A 19,933-nucleotide genomic window follows, 5' to 3' on the forward strand; every position below is an offset into this window, starting at 1 on the left:
ACAGAGCCAGAGAGAGGGGTAACCCCAGGTTAAAGAGGTGTGAATTGTTTCAAGCCAGGACGGTTGGTCGGATTTCGAAAGCAAAGGCCAGATGGTGTTTGGAAAGTTATCAAGGGTTGTCTATAGAGTCCTGTATCTTTTGGGGAGTGGTCAGGATTTGTAGTTGATATACTGTTTACTGTGTGTTTATAAAATGTTAACTGGATTCATGTAATAAAAATACTTTTGTTTTAAACATACTTTAGATCTCTGTTGCATCACACCTGTAAAATGGGCCCTTGTGCTCCCCATAACCAAAATGTATTTAAAGTTGTGGGTCAGGTGAACTCCGTGATATACTTTGGGGTTCTCTAAACCCTGGCCCATAATGCGTGGACCGAGGTACAGTGAAAAGTATTGTTCTACATACAGTCCAGACAGATCGGTTCATACATGTAAAACATAAGACATGCATAAATACACAATGTAAATAATAATAACAGTAATAATAAATGTAAGTAATATTAGTAAACAATAACAAATCGTAAATAGAGACAAGAGTGAAAAGTTGGGTTAATCGCGTCAGTAAAATGACACAAGCAACATTCAGTTTACGGACACTCCTGGAGCCTGATGAGATCAGCAACTGATGTATTTGCATTGTGATAAGAAGTCTTACAACACTAGGTTAAAGTCCAACAGGTTTCTTTCGAATCACTAGCTTTCGGAGCGCAGCTCCTTCCTCAGGTGAATCGAAAGAAACCTGTTGGACTTAAACCTGGTGCTGTAAGACTTCTTACTGAGCCCACCCAAGTCCAACACCGGCATCACCACATCATGGCTTACATTATGACGACTAATACAAAAACATGCAATTCGTGGCCATGAGGCGGTAGATTCAAATCCCACCAGAGTCGGCTTTTGGGTGTCACCGTGGTTAACACTCAGGGACCCGGGGTCAATTCCAGCCTTGGGTTACAGTCTTGCACGTTCTTCCCGTGTCTGCGTGAGTTTCCTCCACTGTCCAAAGATGTCCAGTTTAGGTGGATTGGCCATGTTAAATTAGCCCTTAGAGTCCAAACGTTTACGTGGGTATGGGCCGTAGGTTGGGTGCTCCTTCGGATGATCAGTGCAGACTCGATGGGCCGACTGTCCTCCTTCTGCACAAGAAGTATTCTATGATTGCTGAAACAGGGCGAAAATGGCAGCCTCAGGACACAGAGACAAGGTAAGCTCTCAGGCCAGAGTAAGAGCCCTATGTAATGATTCCTAACATTGGAAATAAACTGCATAAATACATTTATTGTGCACTGGTGCCATCTCCTGGCTGAACGGGAGGCGTTCGGCAAAGACACTTTCATTCATGAGCATTTTAAATTTGGACACTCCTCAAATTCAATAAACAAAATAACCTTCATTCGTGCGCTTCTTTCTTAAAATCCAGCTTCATTCTTTTTCAGTACAAATGTTTTTTGAACACATGAGTTCTCAGTTAGAAACAATAGTAAACAGCTGGGTTATCCGGGCCAGAAAAATGAGACAAGTACATTTCAGTTTACAAACTGTGTTATGGATACACCTGGTACCTGGTGAAATTAGCACCTAAGTTACTTACAAAATGATGACTAATTCATAAAAGTGATGGTTACAAAGCAGGTTACAAACGGCAGCATCGGGACACAAGGACAAGTTGAGGTCTCAGGCCGGAGTAAGAGTCCTATGTAATGGTACCGTACGGCCTCCCTGAACAGGCGCCGGAATGTGGCTTTTCACAGTAAGTTCATTGAAGCCTACTTGTGACAATAAGCGATTGTTATTACACACAGAACATCAGAAATAAATTGCATAAATAAATGTATTGTGGGCTGGTGCCATCTCCTGGATGGTTCCTGACACTTTCAGGAACATTTTTAAATTGGAGTGAAATAGCATAAACATTGTAAGAATGATTAAAAACAGTCTCTCAAGCAAATGCAAAGTGAAGATAAACAATAGTTGGGCCATGGTGAGTCAGCAGGGACGGTATATGGGGAGCATTGCTCCCTTCCCGGCTGTTGACAAGCCTTCAATTTGTTGCGCTGCTTTATTTAGAACTTTCAGTTCGGCTGGTCAGTTTCACAATGAGAGACATTAAAAATTCTGACATATGATGAATTCTGGCAAAAGATGTGACAAAAATAAATTTCACATTGCTTTGTGATCAGACATTTTCACAATTCTGGTTCCTGATGAAGTTAATATGGACGTTACTGAGGTGATGATCTTGTCCTGACAAATAAGAAAATTCAGAGCGAAATCAGAATAAGAAAAACAGGTTCAGGGCACAAGAAGATTGTAATGTAATGACATTTCATCAGAATACATTGAATGATGACACAAAACTGCATTTTTCGAACAAATGGCTCCAATATGGCCGTGCTTTCGCTGCGAGTGGTGTTCGAACCTACGCGGGGAAAATTTCGAGTCCAACGCCTTAACCACTCGGCCATCGCAGCTGACAGCTGTACAGCCAATTCGTTCTATAGAAAGCATTGTAAAATCAGACACGCGGGATTGCAGTAATGCGATGAACGGTGTCCCAGTCTTTCTTTGAGTAGGGATTGAATCTGCGTGGGGAAAAAAACATTAGATGAACCTTCACAGTATTGAGAATGTTAAGAAGACCGAACTGTTTTGATAACAGGAACACAAGATTATGTCGCTGGACTGGGAATCCAGAGGCCTGAACTCACCTTTCGTGACAAGATTTGATAAATCTGGAATTGAAATTTAGTCTCAGTAATGGCGGAGAAAGGTTCTGCTTCAGACGGATCATATTTCCACAACCGGGAACACATTTACACAACAGGGAATGATTTGACACAACCACAGTGAAGATCTGTCACCGGCAGAGTCACGGTTCCATGACAGAGAGCACAGTTACACAGCAGAGAGCTCAGTTACACAGCAAAGAGCACAGTTACACAGCAGGGAGCACAGTTACACAGCAGAGAGCTCAGTTACACAGCAGAGAGCACAGTTACACAGCAGAGAGCTCAGTTACACAGCCGAGAGCACAGTTACACAGCAGGGAGCACAGTTACACAGCAGAGAGCTCAGTTACACAGCAGAGAGCACAGTTACACAGCAGAGAGCACAGTTACACAGCAGACAGCAGAGAGCACAGTTACACAGCAGAGAGCACAGTTACACAGCAGACAGCAGAAAGCTCAGTTACACAGCAGAGAGCACAGTTACACAGCAGACAGCACGGTTACACAGCAGAGAGCACAGTTACACAGCAGAGAGCTCAGTTACACAGCAGAGAGCACAGTTACACAGCAGAGAGCTCAGTTACACAGCAGAGAGCTCAGTTAAACAGCAGAGAGCACGGTTACACAGCAGAGAGCACAGTTACACAGCAGAGAGGTCAGTTACACAGCAGAGAGCACGGTTACACAGCAGAGAGCACGGTTACACAGCAGAGAGCTCAGTAACACAGCAGAGAGCACAGTTACACAGCAGGATATACATTTACAAACAGGGCCTCTCTGTGTGCAGCAGAAAACACATTTTACGAAAAAAACAGTTTCACCATCTCGGCACCTTTTCTGTGTGGCATTGTGTGTGTGTCCTGATAGCCTCTACCTGCATTTCTGTGTGTCTTTCTCTGTCTGTCACAGCCGTGATGATGTTACGGATTAATCTCACTTTTCCCAAACGGTAATTGTGATTGACAGATACAGAAAGATTTTCACACTGACATTCAGTACCAATGTCTGATAGAGACTGAAATCCACCCTCACATACAGTACCAGACATTGACACATAATGAAGGAATCCTGCTCTCACAACCTGTTCCAGAGACTGAGGTGCAGTGTTCCCTCCACTCGCGAATACTACCTGTGATTTACAGATACAGAACAAATCTCAGTCTGGTGAGTAGCAGAGTTTGATGGGTACGACATGTATTCCACAATCGCCTTCTCTGCGCCAGATAATCAGATGCAATCGACATGCGGTGTCTGTGTTGTTTTAACAAGAGTTTTACACAAGAACCGGAACACAGTTACACAATATCAGGGTATAAGACGGAGGAGCAGAAGTAGACCATTCAGCCTATCGAATGTGCTCTGTATTTCAATGAGATCATGATTCATCTGATATGATACGACGTGCTATGATCTGGTATGGTGGCACGTTGTCACAATGCCTACCTCACAGCGCCCGCGATCCGGGTTCAATTCCAGCCTTTGGTCACTGACTGTATGGAGTTTGCACTTTTTTTCTGTGTCTATGGGTTTCCTCCGGGTGCTGCGATTTCGTCGCACGTCCAAATGTGTGTGGGTTAGGTGGAATGCCCATGCTAAATTGCCCCTTTGTGTTTATAAAGTTGGGTAGTGCGTTACAGGGATGTGGTTGGGGCATAGGGACTCTTTCAGAGTTCGGTGCAGAGTCGATGGGCCGAATGGACACCTTTTACATTTTAATGATTTCATGATAATCCTCGTGCCCACTTTCCCGGCTTTTCATCTCTAGATTTCATGATTAACCTTTAAAACCAATACTCCAACCAAGCCTCAGGTACCAGTAACTCCTCAATGGGCGTTAATTTTCCGGCTGCCAATCATTTGATCAGTCTGAGGGAAGTCACATCCTGGAAACATCATACATTGATCCAGTTCCAAAATAAATTAAGTTGCTTTCGTCCCTGAAAACCATAGGCTGCTTTCCCCGTTGACGGTGAGATCTGACTGATGGTGATTTAACCTCAGGATCACGATACCTCAGGCGAGTGGCAAGACTGTGAAGGCGGGGTTTTCCTGATTCAGTTCTATTGTAACCGTGTAATCTGAATCTAAATAACCTGGTTCTCACTCTGTTAATATTGTCTCACGCTGAGGCAAACCTCACCGATTGGATAGACGAGTGATCGTTCTTCAGTCTTGTCATGGATGAATCCGAGCTCACTGGGCTAAATCGCTGGCTTTTAAGGCAGGCCAGCAGCACGGTTCAATTCCCGTACCAGCCTCCCCGAACAGGCGCCGGAATGTGGCGACTAAGGGCTTTTCACAGTAACTTCATTGAAGCCTGCTCGTGACAATAAGCGATTTTCATTTTTCATTTCATATGAAGGCACTTTCTGGAAAGTTTACCTTTCAACCAGGAATAGTCTCATCGTACCACAATAATTTATCATTAATCTGCTCCGAGTATACTTTCACGACTCGCTGAAAGAATATAATCCCTATTTCCTGGGGAATGAAGCCAGGCAGGTGTAGAAACCTGTAACTGAATGATCAGAAAATGTCCATCGTGAAATGTGTGTTCCGATGATCGACGGATTCCTCTGTGAAGCCGGGAGCGTTTGTTTTTGCTGTCAAATGCTGGTTCATTCCAGTCTTTCAGCGGGGGCCTTTCACACTGTGTGGAAACCTCTTGGAAATAATATTGAAGTGTTTCACATCAGTCCATTCATAAAAGTCCCTGAATGTGATGAGAATTCATTTTCCTGAAAAAAACTGCATTCCCAACATTGAACACGGGGCTGAAGACAAAGAGGCGGATATTGTCCATCAGTTCATGAATGCAAAACGAATTAAGACTTTTTGACGCATGCATTTGTGGGTTGAGGTGGCTGAGTGGTGAAGGCGATGTACTGCTAGTCCATTGCGCTCTGTAACGGCGTTCGAATCCCATCCTCGTCAATTTTTCATATGCTGTTTTCTCGGAAGTGGGACTCATGTTTCGATGATGGATCTGCAATCACTGACGTGCAAATCTATTCCAAGTTGTGAGGTCGGATTGCATCGAGCTGTGTTGGAAAAGCGATAATTCAAAATTCAGTCTTGTTCTGATTGAGATGAATTGATCGGGTAGTGAGAGAGGAACCACTTTGATTTGACTTACTGTCACATGTACTGAAGTACAGTGAAAAGTATTTTTCTGCTACCAAGGAACATCCACATTACCTACATAGTCGGCAAAGAAAGAATAATCGACAGAGTACATTGCCAAATGGTACATCGACAAACAGTGATTGGTTACAGTGCGGAACAAGGGCCCAAACAAAGCAAACCCATGAGCAAGAGCAGCATAGGGCGTCGTGAATAGTGTTCTTACAGGGAACAGATCAGTCCGAGGGAGAGTTGTTGAGGAGTCTAGTAGCTGTGGGGAAGAAGCTGTTCCTATGTCTGGATGTGCGGGTCTTCAGACTTCTGTACCTTCTGCCTGATGGAATAATCAGTAAAAAGGTAAAACCTGGGTGGGAGGGTCTCTGATAATGTTGTCTGCTGTCCTGCGGCAGCGGGATTGGAGACAGAATCACTGTGCGGGTGGCAAGCTTGTGTGATACGTTGGGCTGGTGTCACCACACTGCAGTTTCTTGCGAAGTTGGACCGGGCAGTTGCCATACCAAGCTATGATGCAGCCCGATAGGATGCTCTCTATGGTGCATCTGTAGAAGTTTGTGAGAGTCGAAGCAGACATGACGAATTTCTTGTCCTTCCTTAGGAGGTAGAAACGATGTTGGGCTTCTAGATTGTTGCATCAACGTGAGTGGACCAGGACAGACTGTTGATGATGGTGACCCCCCTAGCACATGGCATTTTCCCTAGATGTGGGATTACAATTATGGGCACGTGGGTTTTTAAACACAAAACACTGTTTATTCCATGAACTCAACTGAACATCTTAAATAAACATTGGATCTCTTACCACAGCTTACTTCAAAGATAACTCAGAAAATATTGCAACAGTAAATAATTCCTTAAACTGTTCCTTCAAACTTCCAAGAGACTTAACATCTTGAAACAGAATCACATCCGGTTAAAGGCTTTACAATTATCAGTTTAAATCACCCAAATGATCCAGAGATTGTCTTTTATATCAGAGATCCAGCTCCCTGCTAACACAGGCACACCCAAGCTCTTTTCAAACTTGCAGCTCTCTGGAAACACACAGACACACACAAGCTGCTTTTTAAACTGAAACTAAAAGTTTGAAAAATGGCTGACCTAAAGCCCAGCTCCACCCACTCTCTGGCATTACTGTTTTCTTAAAGGGACATCGCTCAAACATCCATGTCTTAAAGGAACTCTTCCATGATACCTCCACCCAAGCAAAAAAAAACCTTCAACTTCAAGATGGTTTCATTTTTCACTTTTGCACCATTCACTAAGAAATATACACAGTAAATATACACTTTCGTTTAAAAAAAATAACAACACATGCAAACAGGTATAAGAATATAGTCCATTTTTCTTTGTTCTTCTTCCTCCGACCGAAATCCTTCTCGATTGACAGTCTCTTTGAACAAAATCTCTGCACGATCCATCCATTCCTCTACTCCTCGGCATTTCTATTTAGAATCAGACACTTTAGTTCAATCTGACCACAGAGTCCCTTGCAATTCTCCAATACAGGAACATTGGTGATCACAGCTTTCAGGCAGTCAAATGCCTGTTGAAAGTCCGCAGTCCATTGAATATTTTTACGTTTCTTCTGCAATTCCATCAGTGGAGTAATCACGCCACAAAACGTTTGCACTAACGTTCGATTAAATCCACTCATGCTAAGAAATCACATTATTTCCCTTCCTCTTGAGGGTATCAGAAACTCCTCAAGGAAAGTGATTCGGGCTTCTCCAAATTCACTTTCGGCTAGGTTCATCACCAAACCCGCCACCTGAAGTCGATCGAAGAACTCCATACGATGTTTTAAATGTTCTTTCCATATCTGGAAGTTGGAAATAAAAGCAGATTGTTCCACTTTCTCAATGCAATCATTCAAACGTGGGATAGGATAAGAGTCAGTTCTTGTAACTGCATTCACCTTTCTATAGTCCACATACAACCGTTGGGTACCGTCTGGTTTAGGTACCATCAATATGGGTGAGCTCCATTGGCTGCGACCCACTTCAATTATGCCATTTTTAAGCATACTCTCAATCTCTTTGCTAACCTGTGCCAATTTTAACGGATGAAGTCTATATGGATGTTGTTTGATAGGAACAGCATTTCCTACATCTACATCATGTATAGCCATTTTAATACTACGCAATTTATCTCTACAAACTTGCCCATGTGATTTCAATAACTCTTTCTGGTCAGTTCGTTTTTCCTCTGGAAGGTAACTTAACAATTCATACCAATTTTTAAGAACATCCTCATTTTCCAATTTAATTTGAGGTATGTCAAGTTCACAGTCATCTGGATTTGGTTCGTCACTTTGAGTTAGAATCATTAAAATCTAATTTTTCTCTCCTTCCCTTTCAAAGTACCTTTTAAGCATATTCACATGACACACTCGGTGAGTCTTCCTTCTATCTGGTGCTTTTACCACTTAATTCACCTCATTTAATTTCCTTTCAATCTGATACGGCCCACAAAACATAGCTTTTAAAGGCTCCCCTGCCACTGGTAACAACTTTATCCCCACTGGCAAAACTACGAACTTTGGATTTCTTGTCCGCTACCCGTTTCATTCCATTTTGTGCAACTTTCAAATGTTGTCTAGCCAATTCACCTGCTCTATTTAATCGTTTCCTAAAATTTGACACGTAATCCAATAGTGTAACTTCCGATTTCGCACCCACCAATTTTTCCTTAATCAATTTAAGCGGTCCTCTTACCTCATGACCAAAAACTAGTTCAAAAGGACTAAATTTGGTAGACTCATTCGGTGCATCCCTAATTGCAAACAATACGAATGGGATTCATTTATCCCAATCCTCTGGATAACCTTGACAGTACGGCCTCAACATTGGCGTTAATGTCTGTTGCAACCTTTCTGACGCTCTCTGCGATTCTGGATGGGACGCAGTTGATTTAAATTGCTTTATTCCTAAGCTATCCATAACGTCTTTGAATAACTTTGAAGTAAAATTAGTTCTTTGATCGGATTGAATTTCTGGTGGTAGTCTATATCTAGTAAAGAATTGAAATAACTCCTCCACAATCCTTTTAGCTGTAATATTACGTACTGGAATGGCCTCTGGAAACCTAGTAGACACATCCATTACAGTCAAAAGATATTGATTCCCACTTTTTGTTTTAGGAAGAGGTCCTACACAATGGATTAGGATCCTTGTAAATGGTTCCTTAAATGCTGGAATGGGTATTAAGGGCGCTGGTTTTGTCACTGCTTGAGAGTTCCCTATCACTTGACATGTGCGACATGATTTACAAAATTTAACTACATCTTAATGTAGTCTAGGCCAATAAAAAAATTATGTATTTTAGCTGGTGTTTTCCCTATTCCCAAATGACCTCCCACTGGCACCTCATGTGCAACTTGCAACACCTCCTTTCTATACCCTACCGGCAATACTACTTGATGATCTTCTGCCCACTTTTCATCTGCCTGCATCTGTACAGGTCTCCATTTTCTCATCAGGACATCATTTTTACGGTAATAACACACTGGTATACTCTCAGATTCCTCTTCTGTATCTGCTTTCTGATATATCCGTTTTATTTCTACATCTTTCTGTTATAACTCCGCCAATTTTCCTGAACTAAAAATATCCGCCTCATCCTCCACCTGTTCCTGTTCTTTTTCAACCATCTGATCAAACATTGTTGCTGATAATTGCACTTCAACTTCATCTTTACTCTTTGATTTCTCCTCTTGCCTTAACCTGTAACTTTGCGACCTTGTTACTACAAAATCCGGACAAATCCCAGGATATTCGTCCTTCAACACTTCAGTTGACTGATTTTCCACTGTCTCATCAACCACAGTAGGCATCACTCCCACCTGCGATGCAGCTATATCATTACCCAAGATAAACTGTATTCCTGGACAAGATAGTTTATCTATTACTCCTACTACCTCTGCACCATTCTTCACTGGACTTTCCAACCTCACCTTATACAATGGAACGCGACTCCTTTCATCCTGAATTCCACATATCACCACCTTTTCTGGCAACATTCTTCCCAAACTACATAATTCCTCATCTCTTACCATTAAAGATTGACTAGCCACTGTATCTCTTAACATTGTGACTTCTTCACCTGCGCCTCCTAATACACATAAGTAAATTTTACCCACACAAGTAAATTCTTTAAATACATCTGGCACCTTCTTAACAATTGCTTCTTGAACAGACTGTACAATTGTTTGCACCTCCTTCGCGTCCCTTGGGATTTCCTTTACCACTCTTACAAACCCCACCGTCTTATCCTGTTTTACCACATCACCCTTCTCAGTGCTTGTCTTCAACCACCAACACTGTGACTTTACATGGCCTAGTTTATTACAGTGAAAACATTTGAAACTTTTCATTTCTTTTCCACCCTCCTGGATTTCTTTTTCAATCAGAGGTACACTCCCTTTATTGTCTCCCATCATATCACCTTTACCTTTACCACTTGAGTATTTCTCATGTCCCCAGTTTCTATCCCTCATCGGCTGAAACTGATGTCGGAAAACAATCTTTGAATTATGAACTAATTCATAATCATCTGCCATTTCTGCTACTAATCTCGCAGTTTTAACCCCCTGTTCTTCCACATGAGATACAGTTTTAGTGTGAGTCATCCTAAAGTCTGTATAAAAGTCAGACAGAAAGCGCACATTAGTAAGCATTGCGCAGGTCAAGGAGACACAGACTGAGTGAGAGAGATACAGACCGAGTGAGAATTTGGTAATTTGGTGCAGTGAGGTAACCAGGAAAGGTAAGTGGTTCATCTAATTTTGCTGTTTTTCAGTGAAAAGTGCAGTGTAGATTAGTGTCTGATTGGCTGAAGCTGCCCCCACCCTAATTGCTGAGAGGCAGTTATCTGGCAGTCACCTGAGGCCTGTTAAGGGGCACAAAGGTACACATTGTATTCTTCTCTTTGAAGTTTTAGTGTGAGTCATCCTAAAGTCTGTATAAAAGACAGACAGAAAGCGCACATTAGTAAGCATTGCGCTGGTCAAGGAGACACAGCCTGAGTGAGAGAGATACAGACCGAGTGAGAATTTGGTAAGTACTGCTTAACAACTTCCTTACCTTGCAGGTCAGCTGTTAGTTTCGGGAAATCAGTTTCGGGAGCAGGCCTATTGGCTGACTAAATCAGGAAGGATACAAAGGGTGTGGCTGAAGTGCCTATAGAAACAGAGTGCTGGAGGCAAACAGAGTGTATCTGAGTTTGGGTAAGGCTGAGTTCGGGTAAGAGGTGAGTGAGGGCTGTGTTTTTTTGGAGTTTGGGGTTGAGTTTCAAAAAAAAAAAAATCCAATTAATTAAGTAAATTAATTAACTAGTTAAGGGAATTTGGTGCTCATCTTAAGGAGGTGCAGAGAAGCAGACCTGTGAGGGAGTCTCGGGAGCAATTACATCACAGCCAGCAGGTAAGTGATTGGCTTGTGACTGGTAAGTGATTTCTCTCTCTTTGACTTTCTCTTAGCTGTGTAGTGTAGTTCAAATTTAACTTCAGGTTTAAGTCATGGCAGGAGAGCTCAGACCCGTGTCATGCTCCTCTTGTGAGATGTGGCAAGTCAGGGACCCTTCTGGTGTCCCTGACTCCTTCATCTGCAAGAAGTGTGTACAACTGCAGCTCCTGTTAGACCGCTTGACGGCTCTGGAGCTGCGAATGGACTCACTTTGGAGCATCCGCGATGCTGAGGAAGTTGTGGATAGCACATTCAGTGAGTTGGTCACACCGCAGATTAAGATTACTGAGGCAGATAGGGAATGGGTGACCAACAGACAGAGGAAGAGTAGGAAGGCAGTGCAGGGATCCCCTACGGTCATCTCCCTCCAAAACAGATTTACCGTTTTGGAAACTGTTGGGGGAGATGGCTCACCAGGGGAAGGTGGCAGCAGCCAGGTTCATGGCACCGTGGCTGGCTCTGCTGCACAGAGGGCGGGAAAAAGAGTGGCAGAGCTATAGTGATAGGGGATTCAATTGTAAGGGGAATAGACAGGCGTTTCTGCGGACGCAAAAGAGAATCCAGGTTGGTATGTTACCTCCCTGGTGCAAGGGTCAAGAATGTCTCGGAGCGGCTGCAGGGCATTCTGGAGGGGGAGGGTGAACAGCCAGCTGTCGTGGTGCACATTGGCACCAACGATATAGGTAAAAAACGGGATGAGGTCCTACAAGCTGAATTTAGGGAGTTAGGAGCTAAACTAAAAAGTAGGAAGGCAGTGCAGGGATTGGCCGGGGCATTGAGTATAAGAATTGGCAAGTCATGTTGCAGCTGTATAGAACCTTAGTTAGGCCACACTTGGAGTATAGTGTTCAATTCTGGTCGCCACACTACCAGAAGGATGTGGAGGCTTTAGAGAGGGTGCAGAAGAGATTTACCAGAATGTTGCCTGGTATGGAGGGCATAAGCTATGAGGAGCGATTGAATAAACTGGGTTTGTTCTCACTGGAACGAAGGAGGTTGAGGGGCGACCTGATAGAGGTATACAAAATTATGAGGGGCATAGACAGAGTGGATAGTCAGAGGCTTTTCCCCAGGGTAGAGGGGTCAATTACTAGGGGGCATAGGTTTAAGGTGAGAGGGGCAAGGTTTAGAGTAGATGTACGAGGCAAGTTTTTTACGCAGAGGGTAGTGGGTGCCTGGAACTCACTACCGGAGGAGGTAGTGGAAGCAGGGACGATAGGGACATTTAAGGGGCATCTTGACAAATATATGAATAGGATGGGAATAGAAGGATACGGACCCAGGAAGTGTAGAAGATTGTAGTTTAGTCGGGCAGTATGGTCGGCACGGGCTTGGAGGGCCGAAGGGCCTGTTCCTGTGCTGTACATTTCTTTGTTCTTTGTTTGTTCTTTAGGACCTCAAAGGTAGTAATCTCAGGATTGCTACCAGTGCCACGTGATAGTCAGAGTAGGAATGACAGGATAGCTAGGATGAATACGTGGCTTGAGAGATGGTGCAAGAGGGAGGGTTTCAAATTCCTGGGACATTGGGACCGGTTCTGGGGGAGGTGGGACCTGTACAAATCGGACGGTCTGCATCTGGGTGGGACCGGAAGCAATGTTCTCGGGGGTGTGTTTGCTAGTGCAGTTGGGGAGGGTTTAAACTAATGTGGCAGGGGGATGGGAACCGATGTAGGAAGTCAGTGGGGACAGAAACAAAAGGCAGGAAGGGAGAGTGTGTAAAGCATGACCAGAGAAAGCAGGGCAGAGAGCAAGGAAAGTCTACATTAAACTGCATTTATTTCAATGCAAGGGGCCTGACGGGCAAAGCGAATGAACTCAGGGCATGGATGGGCACATGGGACTGGGATATTATAGCTATGACTGAAACATGGCTAAGGGAGGGGCAGGACTGGCAGCTCAATGTTCCGGGGTACAGATGCTATAGAAAGGATAGAACAGGAGGTAAGAGAGGAGGGGGAGTGACGTTTTTGATTAGGGAGAACATCACGGCAGTACTTAGAGGGGATATGTCCGAGGGTTCGCCCACTGAGTCTATATGGGTGGAACTGAAAAATAAAAATGGAGAGATCACCTTGGGAGGACTGTACTACAGGCCCCCAAATAGTCAGCGGGAAATTGAGGAGCAAGTATGTAAGGCGATTACAGATAGCTGCAAGAATAATAGGGTGGTAGTAGTAGGGGACTTTAACTTTCCCAACATTGACTGGAACAGCCATAGCATTAGGGGCTTGGATGGAGGGAAATTTGTTGAGTGTATTCAGGAGGAATTTCTCATTCAGTATGTGGATGGACCGACTAGAGAGGGGGCAAAACTTGACCTCGTCTTGGGAAATAAGGAAGGGCAAGTGACAGAAGTGCTAGTGAGGGATCACTTTGGGACAAGTGACCATAACTCCATTAGTTTTAAGATAGCTATGGAGAATGATAGGTCTGGCCCAAGAGTTAAAATTCTTAATTGGGGCAAGGCCAATTTTGATGGTATCAGACAGGAACTTGCAGAGGTAGATTGGGGGAGACTGTTGGCAGGCAAAGGGACGGCTGGTAAATGGGAGGCTTTTAAAAATGTGTTAACCAGGGTGCAGGGTACGCACATTCCCTTTACAGTGAAGGGCAAGGCTGGTAGAAGTAGGGAACCCTGGATGACTCGAGATATTGAGACTCTGGTCAAAAAGAAGAAGGAGGCATATGACGTACATAAGCAACTGGGATCAAGTGGATCCCTTGAAGAGTATAGAGATTGTCGAAATAGAGTTAAGAGGGAAATCAGGAGGGCAAAAAGGGGACATGAAATTGCTTTGGCAAATAATGCAAGGGAGAATCCAAAGAGATTCTACAGATACATAAAGGGGAAAAGAGTAACTAGGGACAGAGTAGGGCCTCTTCCGGATCAACAAGGACATCTATGTGCAGAGCCACAAGAGTTGGGTGAGATCCTGAATGAATATTTCTCATCGGTATTCACGGTGGAGAAAGGCATGGATGTTAGGAAACTAAGGGAAATAAATAGTGATGTCTTGAGAAGTGTGCATATTACAGAGGAGGAGGTGCTGGAAGTCTTAAAGCGCATCAAGGTAGATAAATCCCCGGGACCTGATGAAATGTATCCCAGGATGTTGTGGGAGGCTAGGGAGGAAATTGCGGGTCCCCTAACAGAGATATTTGAATCATCGGCAGCCACAGGTGAGGTGCCTGAAGATTGGAGAGTGGCGAATGTTGTGCCCTTGTTTAAGAAGGGCAGCAGGGAAAAGCCTGGGAACTACAGACCGGTGAGCCTAACGTCTGTAGTAGGTAAGTTGCTAGAATGTATTCTGAGAGACAGGATCTACAAGCATTTAGAGAGGCAAGGACTGATTCGGAGCAGTCAGCATGGCTTTGTGCGTGGAAAATCATGTCTCACAAATTTGATTGAGTTTTTTGAGGGGGTGACCAAGAAGGTAGATGAGGGCAGTGCAGTAGACGTTGTCTACATGGACTTTAGCAAAGCCTTTGACAAGGTACCGCATGGTAGGTTGTTGCAGAAGGTTAAAGCTCACGGGATTCAGGGTGAGGTTGCCAATTGGATTCAAAATTGGCTGGACGACAGAAGGCAGAGAGTGGTTGTAGAAGGTTGTTTTTCAAACTGGAGGCCTGTGACCAGTGGTGTGCCTCAGGGATCGGTGCTGGGTCCACTGTTATTTGTGATTTATATTAATGATTTGGATGAGAATTTAGGAGGCATGGTTAGTAAGTTTGCAGATGACACCAAGATTGGTGGCACAGTGGATAGTGAAGAAGGTTATCTAGGATTGCAACGGGATCTTGATCAATTAGGCCAGTGGGCCGACGAATGGCCTTTTGGCAGATCGAATCAGGCCAGGACCTACTCAGTTAATGGTATGGCGTTGGGGAGAGTTATAGAACAAAGAGATCTAGGAGTACAGGTTCATAGCTCCTTGAAGGTGGAGTCGCAGGTGGACAGGGTGGTGAAGAAGGCATTCGGCATGCTTGGTTTCATTGGTCAGAACATTGAATACAGGAGTTGGGACGCCTTGTTGAAGTTGTACAAGACATTGGTACGGCCACACTTGGAATACTGTGTGCAGTTCTGGTCACCCTATTATAGAAAGGATATTATTAAACTAGAAAGAGTGCAGAAAAGATTTACTCGGATGTTGCCGGGACTTGATGGTTTGAGTTATAAGGAGGGGCTGGATAGACTGGGACTTTTTTCCCTGGAGCGTAGGAGGCTTAGGGGTGATCTTATAGAGGTATATAAAATAATGAGGGGCATAGATAAGGTAGATAGTCAACATCTTTTCCCAAAGGTAGGGGAGTCTAAAACTAGAGGGCATAGGTTTAAGGTGAGAGGGGAGAGATTCAGAAGGGCCCAGAGGGGCAATTTCTTCACTCAGAGGGTAGTGAATGTCTGGAATGGGCTGCCAGAGGTAGTAGTAGAGGCGGGTACAATTGTGTCTTTTAAAAAGCATTTGGATAGTTACATGGGTAAGATGGGTATAGAGGGTTATGGGCCAAGTGCGGGCAACTGGGACGAGCTTAATGGTAAAAACTGGGCGGCATGGACTGGTTGGGCCGAAGGGCCTGTTTCCATGCTGTACACTTCTATGATTCTATGAGTTCACACTACATCAGGAAATGAATTTTTAAACTCCTCCAAAAGTATAATTTTCTGAGAACTTCATACGTTTGGTCTATTTTCAAAGCCCTTATCCACCTATCAAAATTACTCTGTTTCAGCCTTTCAAACTCCATGTATGTTTGACCAAATTCTTTCCTTAAATTTCTAAACCTTAGTCTGTAAGCTTCAGGCACTCGCTCAGATGCACTTAAGATGGGGTTCTTCACCTGCTCATACGTTCCAGATTCCACCTCCGGTCGTGATGCAAACACTTCACTAGCTCTACCTACCAGCTTTGTTTGAATCAGTAACGCCCACATGTCCTGTGGCCATTTCATTTGTTTAGCTACCTTCTGAAATGAAATGAAAAAGGCTTCCACTTCCTTCTCGTCAAACCGTGGCAGTGCTTGGACATATTTAAATAGTTTCCCACCAAGCCTTCGACTATGACGCGCTTTCTCACTATCCTCGTCACTATCATCCAACTGTACATTTCCCTTTACGTCTGCCAATTTTAACTGATTGTCATGTTTCATGGCCATTTCCTGAAGCTCAAACTCGCTCTCTTTATCTTTTTCCCTAATCTGTGTTTCCCTTTCTTTTTATTTTTTTCTGCTAGGACTATTCTTTCTTTTCTCCTTTCTGCTCTCTCCTTTTCTTTTTCCTCTCTCTCTTTCTCTTTCTTTTTCCTCTCTCTCCCTCTCGTATTCAAGCCGCTTTAATTCTTTCTCATGTTCCATTTGCTTAATTTGCAACTGAATTTTTGCCATTTCCAATGAGTCAAACTCTATCGCATGCAAATTTAAATGCTTAACCACCGCCATAATTACTTCATCTTTTCGCATTTTGTCAGGTAAGGTTAACTGCAATGTTCTTGCCAAATCTAACAGTCTGCTTTTCGTTTCTGCCCGTAAAGTACTACGTGTGACATCCTCCACCCCCAAAAACTTCTGAGCCTCTGAAAGAGACTTTGTTCACAACACTCTCCCCACGTAAACTAAAATACCACACCGGAAAAGCAACAATCCTTCACTGTCTTTAAGTTCACAAAAGCCAATCCAATAGATAGACTTTTATCCCGGATGAGCCCCCAATTTTTATGGGTGAGGCGTTTTCAGAACCCCAAAATGTATCATGGAGTTCAACCAACCTCTCCCTTTAATGGATTTGTTGCTTTTCCTAGCACACGGCTTTTTCCCTAGGTGTATTGTTATTATACAATTATGGACACGTGGGCTTTTAAACACAAAACACTGTTTATTCCATGAACTCAACTTCACATCTTAAATAAACATAGGATCTCTTAACACCCCTTACTTCAAAGATAACTCAGAAAATATTGCAACAGTAAATAATTCCTTAAAATATTCCTTCAAACTTCCAAGAGACTTAACACCTTTAAACAGAATCACATCAGGTTAAAGGTTTTATAATTATCAGTTTAAATCACCCAAATGATCCAGAGATGGTCTTTTATGTCAGAGATCCAGCTCCCTGCAAACGAAGACACTCCCAATCTCTTTTCAAACTTGCAGCTCTCTGGAAACACACAGACACACACAAGCTGCTTTTTAAACTGAAAGTAAAAATCTGCAAAATGGCTGACCTAAAGCCGAGCTCCACCCACTCTCTGACCTCACTGTTTTCTTAAATGTACATTAAATGTTTCTTAAATGTACAGCTAGGTCTTAAAGGTACAATCACATGACAGTGCACTATGCAACCATGTGATTTATCTACGTCCTGTATCTGATTCGTCATTGTTTGCGATACGACCTACCGCAGTGGTATCATCCACAAACTTATAGATTGAGTTGGAGCTAAATCCTACCACACAGGATATGCCTCCATATTCAGCGGGTCCGTCCATGAGAAGACTGAAGTACGATCACTCGTCTATCCAATCAGTGAGGTTTGCCTCACTGTGAGACAAGATTAGCAGAAGGAAAACCAAATTAATTAGATTCAGATCACAAGGTTATACTAGACCTGAAACATGAAAACCCCGCCATCTCACAATTCCCGTTCCAGCCTCCCCGAACCGGGGCCGGGATGTGGCGACTCGGGGCTTTTCACAGAACCTCGATTGAAGCCTACTTGTGACAATAAGAGATTATTAGTATTATTATTATTGCTCCTCGCCTGAGGTATGGTGATCCTCAGGTTAAATCACCACCAGTCAGATCTTACCCTCAAAGGGCCTATGGTCATCAGGGACTAGAGTGACTTAATTTACTTTAGAACTGGATCAATGTATGACATTTCCAGGACTTGACTTCACTCAAGACTGGCCAAATGACTGACAGCCGGGAAATTAACGACCATTGAGGAGTTACCGCTACCTGGGGCTTGGTTGGATTGCTGGTATTAAAGGTTCATCATGAAATCTAGAGATAAAATGCCGGGAAAGTGGACATGAGTATTATCATGAGATCATGAAAATGTAAAAGGAGGCCATTCTGCCAATGGACTCTGCAACGATATTCTGAAAGAGCCTCTGTGTCCCCATCACATCCCTGTAACAACACCCAACTTTCTGAACACTAAGGGTCAATTTAGCATGGACAGTCCACCTAACCCGCACATATTTGGGCTGTGCGAGGAAATCGGAGCACCCGTAGGGAACCCACACAGACACGGAGAGAAAGTGCAAACTCCACACAGTCAGTGACCAAATGCTGGAATTGAACCCAGATCGCTGGCTCTGTGAGGTAACCACCGTATAAGGCCATAACACGTCATATATCAGATCAAGCATGATCTCATTGAAATGCGGAGCATATTCGATGGGCTGAATGGCCTACTTCTGCTCCTACGTCTTATACCCTGATATTGTGTAAATCTGTTCCTGTTCTTGGGTAAAACCCTTGTTAAACCAACACAGACGCCGCATGTCGTCTGCATCTGATTATCTGGCGCAGAGAAGGTGATTGTGGAATACATGTCGTACCCATCACACTCCGCTACTCACCTGACTGAGATGTGTTCTGTCTCTGTAAATCACAGGTAGTATTCGCGAGTGGAGGGAACACTCTGCACCTCAGTCTCAACAGTTTGTGAGAGCAGGCTTCCTTCATGATGAGTCAATGTCTGGGACTGTATGTGAGGGTGGGTTTCAGTCTCTATCAGACATTGGTACTGAATGTCAGTTTGGAAATGTTTCTGTATCTATCAATCACAATTACTGTTTGGGAAAAGTGAGATTAATACAGAACAGCAGCACTGCTGTAACAGACAGAGAAAGATACACAAAAAATCAGGAAGAGACTATCAGGACACACATACAATGACACACAGAAAAGGTACCGAGATGGAGAAACTGTTTTTTTAGGAAAATGTTTTTTCTGCTGGACAGAGAGGCCCTGTTTGTAAAATTATATCTTGCTGCATAACTGAGCTCTCTGCTGTGTAACCGTGCTCTCTGCCATGGAACCGTGACACTGCCGTTGACAGATCTTCACTGTAGTTGTGTCAAATTATTTTCTGTTGTGCAATGTGTTCCCAGTTGTGGAAGTCAGATCCGTCGGAAGCAGAACCTTTCTGCGCCGTTACTGAGAAGCAATTTTAATTCCATATTTATTAAATTTTGTCACAAGGTTCGTTTCGACCTCTGGATTCCCAGTCAAGGGACATGACCTTGTGTTCCTGTTATGAAGACAGTTCATTCAGCATCAATATTTTCAGATAATAACAAGAAAGCGCCCAACGTGGGGCTCGAACCCACGACCCTGGGATTAAGAGTCCCATGCTCTACCGACTGAGCTAGCCGGGCTTCTCATGCGCTATTTATTAAACCGCTTCTTGAAGAGAGTTGCTGCGGTGCTCATTCGGAGGGTCAGTGCTGACTTGTTGGGCCGAATGGCCTACTTCTGAGCTGGATATTCTACGATTCTGTGATACAAGCATGTTGATGCGGTGAAGTCCTTCTGCCATACTGCCCACTCCTGACACCATGTAGAAATGCTGGTCTCTCAATGA

The 19,933-nt window shown here is 43.7% G+C and overlaps 1 non-coding gene across 1 annotated transcript; it reads right to left on the minus strand.

The window, feature by feature from the left end:
• Positions 1-19,654: 19,654 nt before the first annotated feature.
• Positions 19,655-19,727, minus strand: trnak-cuu (transfer RNA lysine (anticodon CUU)). The gene has a single exon. It is a non-coding gene; the product is annotated as a tRNA-Lys (tRNA).
• Positions 19,728-19,933: the final 206 nt, after the last annotated feature.

This window comes from Scyliorhinus torazame, chromosome 24 (genome assembly GCF_047496885.1).
Source record: "Scyliorhinus torazame isolate Kashiwa2021f chromosome 24, sScyTor2.1, whole genome shotgun sequence".
Taxonomy (NCBI): domain Eukaryota; kingdom Metazoa; phylum Chordata; class Chondrichthyes; order Carcharhiniformes; family Scyliorhinidae; genus Scyliorhinus; species Scyliorhinus torazame.